At 38.7% G+C, this 13,748-nt stretch overlaps 1 protein-coding gene across 1 annotated transcript in view; it reads left to right on the forward strand.

Annotated features, from left to right (window-relative positions):
• LOC124802877 overlaps positions 1–13,748 on the forward strand; it is a 56,308-nt gene that overhangs the window by 26,705 nt on the left and 15,855 nt on the right. The window lies entirely within an intron of this gene.

Consider the following 13,748-nt stretch of genomic DNA (forward strand, 5'->3'; position numbering starts at 1 on the left):
CAATGTATATATCAAAGAAGCAATGAAGGAAATAAAAGGAAAGCTCATGAGCAGGATTAAAATTCGGGGTAATAGATTATCTATGATAAGATTCACTGATGACTTTGCTGATCTCTGTGAAAGTGAAGAAGCAATACAGAACTTGGTGAATGCATCACACATTGGCTTTAATATGAGGAAGAAATATCTGAGAATGTATGTTTTAAGCACAGTACTGTATGAAAGTGAAGTATGGAAATGGAAAAACTGAAAAAGAATAGAATAAAGTTTTTGATATGTAGTGTTACATAATGTTGCAGGTTCGAATCCTGCCTCAGGCATGGATGTGTGTGATGTCCTTAGGTTAGTAGGTTTAAGTAGTTCTAAGTTCTAGGGGACTGATGACCTCAGACGTTAAGTCCCATAGTGCTCAGAGCCATTTTTTTGACAGCCATCAAGCCTTAGTTGCAGGTTGCCTATCCAACAGCTCCCAAAAGCAACAACAATTTGATTCTCAGTATTTCATATAATTATTGGTGTAATTTTAAATGCTTCGATGGTCTACTCTTTAGGAGAAATAATCTTATGTTAAAAGTTTAAAACAAGTAAGTCAAGTATTAACGTTGCAAACTGCATATAAGTCTTAAAAAAGTCAACTTCATGGCATGCAAATAGTCCTTGAGGTGATTATGTAGGCTTTCCCGGCATAATAAATCTTGAAAGTCTCTTCGGGTTTGCTGCCAGATCCTAAAATCAACATGACTCGATATTCCGGTGATCCAACTGGTCGCCATCTTCAGGAAAATACTGCTTCTGCTGATGAGTCTCACTGAGAACTGACGCCAGGTTGCAAATCGACGTCCTATATAGGCCACCATTCAGTACATGGGGCATGTGCCGCCCATCACGGTTTTTGCCTTCCAAAACAGGTAGGTGGCGCTGCCCTTAGTGAAACACAAAAATAGTTCTTGACTTTATTCATCCAGTATTTGTGAATGAGAGTACTTTGCAAATTCTAGCAAACTTTACACATAATTTCAAACCTCTTCAAAGCAAACTGATACCTCCCCTACCCTCAGAAAATAATGAAAAGAAAAAAGAAAATTATCACTTACTACTTTTTGCTGTTCATGCAGTAAAACTTCAGCATCGGGCATGACATTTTAATTTATTTTTTCTTTACTATTAATTCTATTGACAACACATTTTGTAGAAAGTATCCATATGTACCACTGAATATATCCACTAAAGTATATCATTGTATGACATACTGGTACAGTTGAAAAGATATGACACCATAAACATTGAGATGCTTAACATCAAATATTAAATGTATTAACATACTGGGAAAGTAACCAGAAATTTGAAGCTTTTTTGCATGGGAATTTGATTACTTAAAAAACAGGGTGTGTGTGTGTGTGTGTGTGTGTGTGTGTGTGTGTGTGTCGAGGTGAGGGAGGGCTTAGTTGTAAGAAAAGGAATGAGGTTCTTCATGGAACGAGTGGAGGAATGAATGTATGGAAAACACAAGCTATAAGATGCGGTTGGATTACACAGAATGTGTTATGACATCAGGGAACTGCTTTTATGATACTAGAAGTAAAAAAATTAGAGGAAGAGATTGGCACAGAACATGAAATCTTCATTGACCACATCAACCTGCCAGAAGGCTGATGACAAAAAGGAAGCTGTAACATTGAATCACAGAGCATTTTGATGAATATTGTCTAAAAAACTGCTTTTACTTGAATTCATAATTTCTTGATACTTACCAAATGATCATGTGATGAAAGCCATATGACATGGTAAATGTACAGAACATGAGAGATGCATATCTTTCTGTGCTATGAAGAACACATAATCATTGTGAATATTACGCCATTGAGCATTGACTTCTGCGACACATTGCCAGGAGTGTTTTTAGAGGAAGAGTATAAACCTGCCTTGAGAACTATCCTGAGACATAACTCTGTTAAGGGACCTGTAATCATGACAATAACTGGTTCATAGTGCCTCTTGCATCATTCTCATTTTTCATCAACTGCCAGGCTTCAAAAGTGACGCTGGAACATGACTTAAAACTGGAATTGATTCATGTTACAATGTGCACATTCTTACAATATATAGAATTCAGTTCTGTAGTAGGAGGCATGTATCTCCACAGCTATTGATCCAAGAAGAACACCACAGAGTGTAAATTCTTCACCTTCTAGAAGAACAGACCTAAACCTATATCTAACTAGATTAAAGAGCCAACTACACTTCATAGCAGATGTTATTTCTTTCTTTGTTTCTCTACTGATCCATCATACCAAAGATAGAAAAAAAATGCAATGTGAAAGTTTTGTATGCTAAGGCACACTGCAAGTATTTTTAAAACATGTTAAAAATTACCACTATCATCGCCCACAAGGCAGCTGAAGAAATGTACACCCTTAGCAGAGCAGGAACAGCGCATACATAACACGATTTGCCTAGCTTTGGCTAGGTGGTGCCTCCATAACCAGATTATTCAACATAATTGAATTTGCAACATACTCATTATCTAGTTCCATGTGGACCTTGAAGACAAGCTTAGATCAGTAAGTACAAAGGCATTTAAGCAGTCATTCTTCCCGCACTTAATATGTGAACAGAACAGAATGAAAATGTAAAATGTAGTGCAATGGGAAGCACTCTTGGCCACGCACTTCACAGTAATTGCAGTGTATGGGTGTTGATGTATAAGTAAAGAACAATAGCTACCAGTTTCTTTTGAGGTATCGATGCTCTAACTATTAACAGTGAAGATAAAACTGAATTATATTTTCTTCACATATGTCTGCTAACGGAATCTGACTTCATGCTGGGTCCTGAGTTTCACAGTAATGTAGACCAATTAACCTTCCAAATCTTCAAATATGAAATAGGAAGAACTCAGTGTACATCTCATTCTCCCGGTGACATACATGTGATTGTGTCATTTGCTGGGTAATTCCTACATCTGTATCACATCCACACTCTATAAAGCACTATGAGGTGCATGGCAAATCATAGGCATCTGCAGAAGTAGGGGGTTGTGGTGGGAGGGGTGGTGAGGGGGCAGCATTTGCCCTCTCATCTGGTATCTCGAGTACAGAGTTGTTATTCACTGCAGAATTCTTATACACTTTTAGAACTGAGGGGATACCCATCTCTTCTTTGGAATATAATTCGTGCTTTGTGTCACCAAACAAATTTAGTTCTTGTGGTATGACACATCTCAAACCTGAACAACTTATTTGTATAAAAAAAATTTTAGAGTTTTGCCCCCCCCCCCCTGCCCCCAGACATATTTTTGCAGATGCCCCCATGGGAGAGGGCATTTTCCCACCGTATCAGTTATAAGGGCTTCTTGCTGTTCCATTCGTGTATGGAGCATGGGGCGAATGACTGTTTAAATGCCTCTGTATGTGCTGTAATTAATCTAATCTTGCCCTCATATCCCTATGCCAGTGACACATAGAGGGTTGTAGTATATCCCTAGATTCATCATTTAAAACTGGTTCTTGAAGCCTTATAAGCAGTCTTTTCTTGGAAGAGTTCGTGTCTATCTTCAAGTGTTTGCCAGTTCAGTTTCTTCAGCATCATTGTGACCATCTCCCATGGGTGAAGCAAACCTTTGACAATTCATGCTGCCCTTCTCTGTATACATCCAATGTCACCTGTTAAAACCTATTTGGTATGGGTCCCGTCAACCCCCCCCCCCCCCCCCACCTCCTCTGCCCATCCCACCCCAAATTTAAGCAGTATTCTAGGATGTGACTTGCAAACTATCTACTTTGTAGACTGATTGCATTTACCTAATATTCTAGCAATGAACGAAAATCTGCCACTTGCTTTACTTACAATAGGGTCTATGTAATTGTTCCATTTCATATCCCCATAAGTGTTATGTTGAGGTATTTGCATGAGTTTACCAATTCCAACTGTGACTTGTTGATACTGTAGTCACACGATACATCATTTCATTTTGTAAGGAGCACAATTTTAAATTTCCGAACATTTAAAGCAAGTTGTCAATCTTTGCACAACTTTGTAATCACATCAAGATCCAACCGAATATTTGGCAGTTTTTTTTTCAGATGGTTCTTCATTACAGATAATTGCATTATCAATGAATAGTCTGAGGTTATTATTATATTGTCTGTGATGTCATTTATATAATATGAACAGAAATGGTTCCAATACAGTTCCCTGGGGCACACATGAAGTTACTTTTACATCTGCTGATGACAATATGAACAGAAATGGTTCCAGTACAGTTCCCTGGGGGCACACATGAAGTTACTTTCGCATCTGCTGAAGACTTTCCATCCAAGATAACATGTTGTGTCCTCCCTTGCAAGAAATCCTCAATCTTTTCATAAAATTCTCTTTGTAGCTGATACAATCATACTCTTGATAATAAGAATAGATGCCATGCAGAGTCAAAAACATTTCAGACATTACAAAATACTGCATCTACCTGACTGCCTTGATCCGTGGTGTGTGAGAGTAGTGTGAGCTGAATTTCACATGACTGTTGATTTCAGAATCCATGCTGATTGGCATGGAGGATGTCATTCTATCTAAGATATCTTCTTTAAAATGATGTTCACTTTTTTATAGTAGTGGAAATTGTGGTTTGAGCAATGATAACTGAACCAATAAGAATTCAGAACATCAATACCTTTTTAGTACAATGAAACCATGTAGAGATACTTTTAGTGATGAGGAGAAGACTGTCTATTTTTAGTTAAGCAGTGTAGGGGAAGAAACACCTAAATATATTCACTATGCAAATCCAGTTATGTTTTTCAATCAGAATGCAAATTGCAAAAATAAAAGAAAGAATTACACAAAGAAAGTAATCTGTGCTTAAATGAAATTCAGAAAAATATGCAAGAGAAATGATTCGAAAGATTTAGAACTGCACTTGGAGGACAATGTACTGTTGTCAATGGAGATGTACAAGACTGGCTATTTAAACTGCATGTGAAATGGACATTTGTGATTACCAAGCTTCTTTGTGCTCATTAAGTAGATTCAAGAAATCATATAGAACAGGAAACTGAGAAGTTACAAAGTTAACTTTAAATAAATGAGTACATGAGATTCCTTTAATCTTTAACTCTGTAGAGAAATTTGCAGCTGACATGAAGATGAAACTTGCTGTTTTACCTGCAACTGCTGACCTGTCAGCCCGAGGCTAATTAAAATCAAACATTTTTAAAAATAAAATTGATAATGTTATAATTGATGTATCAAAACCTGGAAAAATGGGAAATAATAGTTCTCAACATCTTACCAGCTGCAGGAAATAATTGATCGTTTTTATTGGACTTTTGGTCTGCTCACAACAATCCCTCCATCTTTCAGGAGAATGACACAGACATTATTGATGCAATATGGAGTCTACCAAAACAATTGCCTTGATTAGGAAATTCTTGGGATTTTTGAAAAAAAATATTTTTTTTTGCCTTGAGGAGGAGAGAGGGACAACTCACTCAAAACCCAAAATGATGATATTTGAGCGGCCCACCTGTAGTGAGGGCGAGAGAAGACAAAGATGAAAGTTGGAGGAGGGGAAGTGATCAGAAAGAGTAGGAGGTCAAAAATAGCACACTGATAACCACTATACCACCTTCAGTCCAGATATTATAATAAAGTGAGCAGCAAAGTCAGATTAAGAGGAAAAGAAATGAATAGTTCAATTAAGAACAAGGGAAAAACAGTGAATGGAAAGGGGGGGGGGGGGAGGATGGAGACAAAACATGGCCTATGTATCCTGTTGTCTCTGACGAAGGGCTCCTCAGAAAACTTAACAATGTGTGTGTCTCTCTTGTTTATGTGGCTATCCGCCTCTCAGGCCATAAACCATATAATGAGTTGTTGCATTAGCTCCCAGTAGTTATAAAATTACATTTCCCCTTTATCATAGTTAAAACAGAAAAAAAACTTCAGCAGTTTACCTTCGATTTGGCCTCCCTTCCACAAACAGCATCATTCAATGAATTGTGGGTGAAGCCCAGTCAACAGGTACTTACATGCATTGAGTGAAAATAATAGTGGTATGTAATATACAAACCATATGAGTTAAGCCATTACTTGTAGTTTTTATGACATCATCTAACTATGTACTTCTTGTATTCTTAGCATTGAGAATAGCTAGCTTCTAGCTGAAATCTAGATGTGCACAATAAAATTTAAAAAGGATGACTGATTGCTGCAATCTATAATTTACAAGAAAAAAAATCTGCTGAAGGTGATTTATTTGCACTGTGCTTAGAGTAAAGTTGAGAATGTATCTTTCACTCTGAATTAACCCCTCCCCATTGCCCATGGACCATGCTATTGATGGGGTGGCTTAAATGCCTCAGTGACACAGGCAGCCACACTGTAGGTGCAACCACAATGGAGGAGTATCTGCTGAGAGGCCAGATAAAGATGTGGTTCCTGAAGAGGAGAAGCAGACTTTTTAGTAGTTGCAGGATCAACAGTCTGGATGACTGAGTGATCTGGCCATGTAACATCAACCAAAATGGCCTTGCTGTGCTCGTACAACAGTCAGCTAAAAGTAAAGGCTTGGTTAAATGATGATGACATCGTCTTGGGTAAAATATTTTCAAGGTAAGATGGTCCCATACTCAGGATAATGGCCTCATCAGGAGAAACAAAGCTGATGTCCTATGGATTGAAGTGTGAAATGTTAGATCTCTTAATTGGGCAGGTACGTTAGAAAATTTTAAAAAAGATATGGATAGGCTGAAATTAGATATTGTTGTAACACACAACATAAAAACACATCATCACTTCTAGAACAAGTATAGCTTGTGATCACAAATATGAGGTTTAACAATGAGTACAATGTTCAGGGTGCCACATGACTAGACAGTCACAAACAGTTTAATAACAAAGTGAATTACATGTGGAGCCATAGCAGTTAGGGTGAGTGCTAGGCAGTCATCACTCACTTATGCATGAGGCAGGTGGAACTGTATGTTCCTGTGCAATCATCATGTGCTGTTTCTCAGCCACCATATCTTTAAGTAGCAGCCGCTGTTGGAGATGCCAGTCAGTGCCCAGTGCTTAGATGATAGTCAGGTGGATTAACACAGATATAATGGGAATTGGTGAAGTCAGGTGCAAGGAGGAAGAGATCTTCTAGTCAGGTAAATACAGGGTTATAAACGAAAAATCAAACAGGGCTAATCCATGAATAGGTTTAATAATGAATAAGAAAGTAGGAATGTGGATAACCTATTATGAACAGCATAGTAATACATTATCATAGTAAAGATAGATACTAAGCCCATACACATCACAGAAGAACAAGTTTATATGCCCACTAGCTCCCCAGGTGATGAAGAGATTGAAGAAATGTATGATGAGGTTAAACAAATTATTCAGATAGTTACGGGATACAAAAATTTAACTGTGATGGGAGGCTGGAATTAAAGTAATAGGAAAAGGAAGACAAGGAAAAATAGTAGGTGAATGTGGACTGAGTGAAAAGAATGAAAGAGAAAGCCATCTCGTAGAATTTTGCACAGAGCATAATTTTATCATTGCTAACATTTGGTTTAAGAATCATGAAAGAAGGTTGTACATGTGGAAGAGACCTGGAGACGCTGGAAGCTTTAATATTGATTATATAATTGCGAGACAAAGATTTTGGAACTGGATTTTTAGACTGGAAGATATTTTCAGAGGCAGATGTGGACTCGACCACAATTTATTGGTTATGATCTGTAGACTAAAATTGTATACGTAGGAAATAAAGGTGAAAGGACCTGAATAACTTAAAAGAACAGGAGGTTGATTAGGGTTTCAGAGGGAGCATTAGGCAACATCTGACAAGAACAGAGGAAAGGCATACAGTAGAAGACAAATGCGTAGCCTTGAGAGAAGAAGAAGTGAAGGCAGCAGAGAATCAATTAGGTAAAATGACAAGACCTACTAGAAAGCCCTGGATATCACAGGAGATACTGAATTGGAATGATGAAAGGAGATAATATAAAAATGCAATAAATGAAGCAGGCAAAAGGAAATACAAACATTTAAAAAATGAGATTGGCAGGAAGTGCAAGTTCACTAGGCAAGAATGACTCAAGGATAAATGTAATGATTTAGAAGCATGTTTCACAAGGCAAAAGACAGATACCACCTACAGGAAAATTAAAAAGGTTTTTGCAGAAAATGGAAGCAGATGTATGAATATGAAGAGCTCATATGGGAAACCAGTACTAAGCAAAGAAGGAAGACCTCAAAGGTAGAAAGACTAAACATTATAGAGGGTCTATACAAGGGAGATAAACTTGAAGACAATGTTACAGAAAGGGAAGAGGTTGTAGATGAAGATGGGATAGGAGAAATGATACTATAAGAAAAATCTGAGAGAGCACTGAAAGACCCTGGAGTTGTCACCATATTGTAAAAACTACTGATAGCTTTAGAAGAGTCAGCCATGACAAAACTATATCATCAGTTGTGCAAGATGTTTGAAAGATACTTAATATGCTCAGACTTCAAGAAGAATGCAATAATTACAATTCCAAAGAAAGAAGGTGATGACAGGTGTGAATATTACTGGACTATCAGTTTGATATGTCATGGTTGCAAAATACTAACATGAATTCTTTACGGTAGAGTGGAAAAATTGGTAGAAGCCAACCTCAGGGAAGATCAGTTTGTAATCCAAAGAAATATACAAACATATGAGGCAATACTAATCCTATACCTTCTCACAGAAGATAGGTTAAGGACAGTCAAATCTATGTTTTTAGCATTTGTAGGCTTAGAGAAGGCTTTTGATAATATTAAACAGTGGAATGACGGGTTGGAATATTAACAATTATGAAAGGAGCTCTCCCTTCATCACCCAATGCCGCCCCAGATTGGAGCAACTGAACCATGTTTTATGTTAGGGTACTGATTATCTGTCATCATGCCGAGAAAAGGAGGGACACTTTACCCATGGTCCCACCCCTCCTAAAACGGTGTTCCATCAGCCACCCAACCTCTACAACATCCTAATCCATCCCTATACCACAACCAACCCCTAGGTGCAAGACCTGCCCAATCCACCCACCTGGCACTTCCTATTCCAGTCCTGTCTCAGGCTTGTCCTATCCCATTACAGTCCAGGTCACTTGTGAAGACAGCCATGTTATATACCAGGCTACTGCAATCATTGCACAGCTTTTTATAGTGGTATAACTACCACTCTGCTGTTCACCAAGATGAATGTCCCATGCCAAACTCTGGCCAAGGGCAAAGTGGACTAACCTGTGGCACAACATGCAGCTGGCAGGTGAGCAGATCATACTCAGTTTTAATGGCTGTTTCACAACCCAGACCATCTGGATCCTGCCCTTCACCACCAGCTTTTCTGACTTGCACAGATGGGAGTTATTCTTACAACACATTCCCCGCTCCTGACATTATCCCAGCCTGAACAGCCTCAACCAATGATAACCTACTGTCTCCAGACCCTCCACCCAACAGTTTCTGTCCCCTCTGTCCTACAACTTCCACCAAATTCACATCCTCTCGCTCTCATTGCACTCACTCTCTGGCAGTGCACACACCAGTCTTCTCTCCTCTCTGCTCTGCTCCTCTCCTCCTTTTCCACTATCCCACCCCCTTTCCCACAGCCTCATGACACTGCCCAAGTCTTGTCCTGTCACATTCTACAGTAGTCCCTACATGCTCTGCCACAAAATGCTCTTCTTCCCCCGCCCTCCCCACATCCATCTGTACTCTGCCATCACACCTCCATTCCCACCATGCTCTCAATTGCTGCTTTTGTTGAATGTAACAGTGGCAGTCCAGCTAAAGCCACCAGATATACCAATCCAGTGTGCCTGGGATGTACCTGTTTGTGTGAAAGTGGGTGTGCTTTCATCTCTTTTTGGAAGAAGACCTTTGCCAAAAGCTTAGTGTGTAGCAGTCTTTTCTTTATGTCCATCTGCAACTGAGGGTGTTGTCTTTCTGGTGAGTAGCAATCTATCTTTTTCATAAATTTTGATAACATTGACTGGAATACAATTATTGAAATTCTGAGGCTAGAATTGGTAAAATACAGGGGCAAAAGGCTATTTCAACTTTTACAGAAACCAGACGGTGGTTATAAGGGTAGAAGGGCGTGAAAGGGTAGCACTCATTGAGAAGGAGATGACACAGAGCTGTAGCCTATCCCCAGTTTTATACAACCTGCACATTGAACAAACAGTAAAGGAAACCAAAGAAAAATTTGGAGTGTGAATTAAAGTTCAGGGAGAAGAAAATAAAAACTTTCAAGTTTGCCAGTGACATTGCAATTCTGTCAGAGACAACAAAGGACTTGGATGAGTAGTTGAATGGAATGGACAGTGTCTTGAAAGGAGGATAGAAGCCGAATATCAACAAAAGCATAATAAGAATAATGGAATGTAGTCATATTAAATCGGGCAATGTTAATGGAATTAGATTACTTTTTCTATTTGGACAGCAAAATAACTGATGATGGCAGTTGTAGGGAGGATAGAGAATGTAGACTGGCTATGGCAAAAAAAAGGATTTCTGAAGAAGAGAAATTTGTTAACATCAAATATAGATTTAAGCGTTAGGAAGTTTTCTTCTGAAGGTGTTTGTCTGGACTGGAATGTATCCATTTATGGAAGTGAAACATGAACAATAAACAGAAATAGAAGATTTTGAATTGTTGTGCTACAGATGAATGCTGAAGATTAGATGGTAGAGCATGTAATTGATGAGGTGGTACTGAATAGAACTGGAGAGAAAAGAAAACTGTGGCACAGCTTGACTAAAAGAAGGGATCTGTTTATAGGACATATTCTGAGACATCGAGGTGCACCAAATCAGTATTGGAGGGGAGTACACGTGTTAAAAAATGTTGTTGGTGACAAATAAATGAATAAAGCAAGCAAATTAAGAAGGATGTAGGTTGCAGTAGTTATTTGGAGATGAAGAGGGTTGTACGAGATAGAGATGCTTTTAGAGCTGCGTCAAACCTGTCTTTGGACTGAATACAACAACAACAATAAATAAAACATGTCTGATAATGTCAGTAACATTTAAAGAGTAGGCCATAAAGTGTACCAATGTAGTTCAGTTGATAAGAACATTTCTCATGAAAGGTGGGACTCCAGAGTTCATTCCACATCTGGCTGGCAAACAATTTTAATTTGAAACCTCCTGGCAGATTAAAACTGTGTGCCGGGCCGAGACTCAAACTCGGGACCTTTGCCTTCGGGGGCAAGTGCTCTACCAACTGAGCTACCCAACCACGACTCACACCCCATCGCAGGAGAGCTTCTGTAAAGTTTGGAAGGTAGGAGACAAGGTACTGGCAGAAGGAAGGCTGTGAGGACGGGGCGTGAGTCGTGGTTGGGTAGCTCAGTTGGTAGAGCACTTTCCCGCGAAAGGCAAAGGTCCCGCGTTTGAGTCTCGGTCTGGCACACAGTTTTAATCTGCCAGGAAGTTTCATATCAGTGCACACTCCGCTGCAGAGTGAAAATCTCATTCTGGAATCTTAATTTCTCAGAAAATTTTCTTACAGCATATATTCTGTTCTAAGTGAAAGATTCATTCTGATAACAACTCATATGCTGTGACTGGACTATTCTTCATACTATTCCTTTCCTAATTTATAATGACAAGCTACACATTAAAAATGTTTCATTTGAGTGACTTCGTGTATCATAACCAGAAGTTGTACCACTGCAGAGGATTTTTTTCAAGTAAAAGTGATGATTCAGACCGACAAAATCAAACCAAATACCTCACAAGCATAATATAGTTCATACAGTTCATACTTGGTAGAAAAATACCATGACCTGTCACAGTTGGTGTACCCATGTAAATGAGTTTTCATACATTAGGTACTGGGTTCATTTACCCATGGATGATAAGTTTAGCATACAAATCTTCCTCTTTAACACAATGACTGCCACATGCACTATGATGGATGTTCCACTGCCAGGCCAGGCACATGGAACTGATGTGCAACTTATCTGTGGCTACTGCTGGGCACATGGAATCAAGTCTGCAGTTCCGCAATGGTTGGCAGTGGCCAGACAGCAGTAAATGTGTTAATGCTTGCTGTCAGATTTCCATGCTTGTGACATGTACCAAATGTCATTTATCTTTATAGGAGAGTCCATGTGTCCATTTTGCTGTCTGATTTCTTCCCATTATGTGATCATGTTGCTTATATAATTCTTTTTAGCATAATTTAGTCTGAGGAATGACTGTTGAAGTAGATAAAGGAAATAAGTTCAATTCTCATTTGTTGCTGAGGAACACTGACTTAAAATCACATCCGTGCTGACTGACATGCCACCTACCTCACTGTTAATCACAGTAGTGGCTTTCCTGTGAGTCATTTATATCCTTGTTTTAGGTACTAGGAGTTACTGAACTTAGGAACCCCTATCACGTACATATTGTTTGTAATTAAAATTCTGGAATTTGCAGCAATAATCCTTGCATTTAATCAGGCATATCTGTGTCACAACTTTCTCATGTAACAAAACATAAAGAGCAATAAATTGTGATAACCTGTGATGAGAAAAATCTGGAATGAATCTTTAAACCTATTAATGAGTGACAGACCATTTTACTGGTCAATCATGGTGTGGTTTTTATGCAGTTCTACATTACATTTCATCCTGATTCCAAGCTGAGTCCTTATTTCAACCTCAAGCCCACAATGCACAGACAACCCCAGAGTGGAAAAAAAAGAACAGAAGTGAAATTTTCTGTGCCAAAAGATGTTATTCATTTAAAATACAGCACGTAAAACTTTGAGTCAAACTAGGACTCATATCCAATCATCTGTGTTTGTCAGCTAGTATTATTCTAATGACTGCCATCTAGACTGACTGATAGCTTCATTCTCACATGCCAACCTGTTTATGGGCCACCGAGGGGAATAGTTTCCTGCCGCACAAGATCCAACACTGCTTATCTACTCATAGTTCTGGGCCCTAGACCAAGACATGCTATATCCTCAGTCCTTAATTGCCTTCATTCCTTTTCTCGCATCCCTTCACTTGGCCCACTTTATGTATCACTTTCCTGGATGTTGTCATCCATCTCTTAACAATCTACATTCATACAAAAGGCATCCCTCCCCACTAAAAAGTCTCTCCCATAGAGTCTAACTTCCCACAGTCCTGAAAATGATACAACTACTATTCAACTACAACCTTGAATGAAGTAATATCCACCTCATCTCTCTCAAAATGGAATTTTTCTGTCTACACAATCAACTGAACATCGTAGACCATCCTTATGTTATTCCTCCAACCAATTCCTTGTGACATTCAGCATACCCTGTGCAAGACCATAATGCAAGACCTGTCCTGTCTAGTTCTGTCACACACGTATTCTACCCATCTGACAGGCAGTCACCTGTGAAAGTTTTCTGTAACTTCTGCAAAACTTTTTATACGCGCATAATGAGCAATCAGCTATCCAGGTGAATGAATGACAGTTGACAACAAACATTTATTTTATACACTGTGTTTAGTCATCTGTGATTTTCCATCCCCTGTAGCATGGAAACTATCAGCCCTAGAGAAAAAATTAATAGCATTTTTTTTTGTATGAGATTTAATGTAGTTTAATTTTGTAATGGGAAATATTTTCATTAGAAGCCACAGTTTTTAAGTTATTCAAGAACATAAAACAGTGATCCTTAAATGCCACCCAACCCAATGCTCACACCCCACCATTCACAATTTTTAGCGCATTGTTCACGG

This window comes from Schistocerca piceifrons, chromosome 1 (assembly GCF_021461385.2).
Source record: "Schistocerca piceifrons isolate TAMUIC-IGC-003096 chromosome 1, iqSchPice1.1, whole genome shotgun sequence".
Lineage (NCBI taxonomy): Eukaryota > Metazoa > Arthropoda > Insecta > Orthoptera > Acrididae > Schistocerca > Schistocerca piceifrons.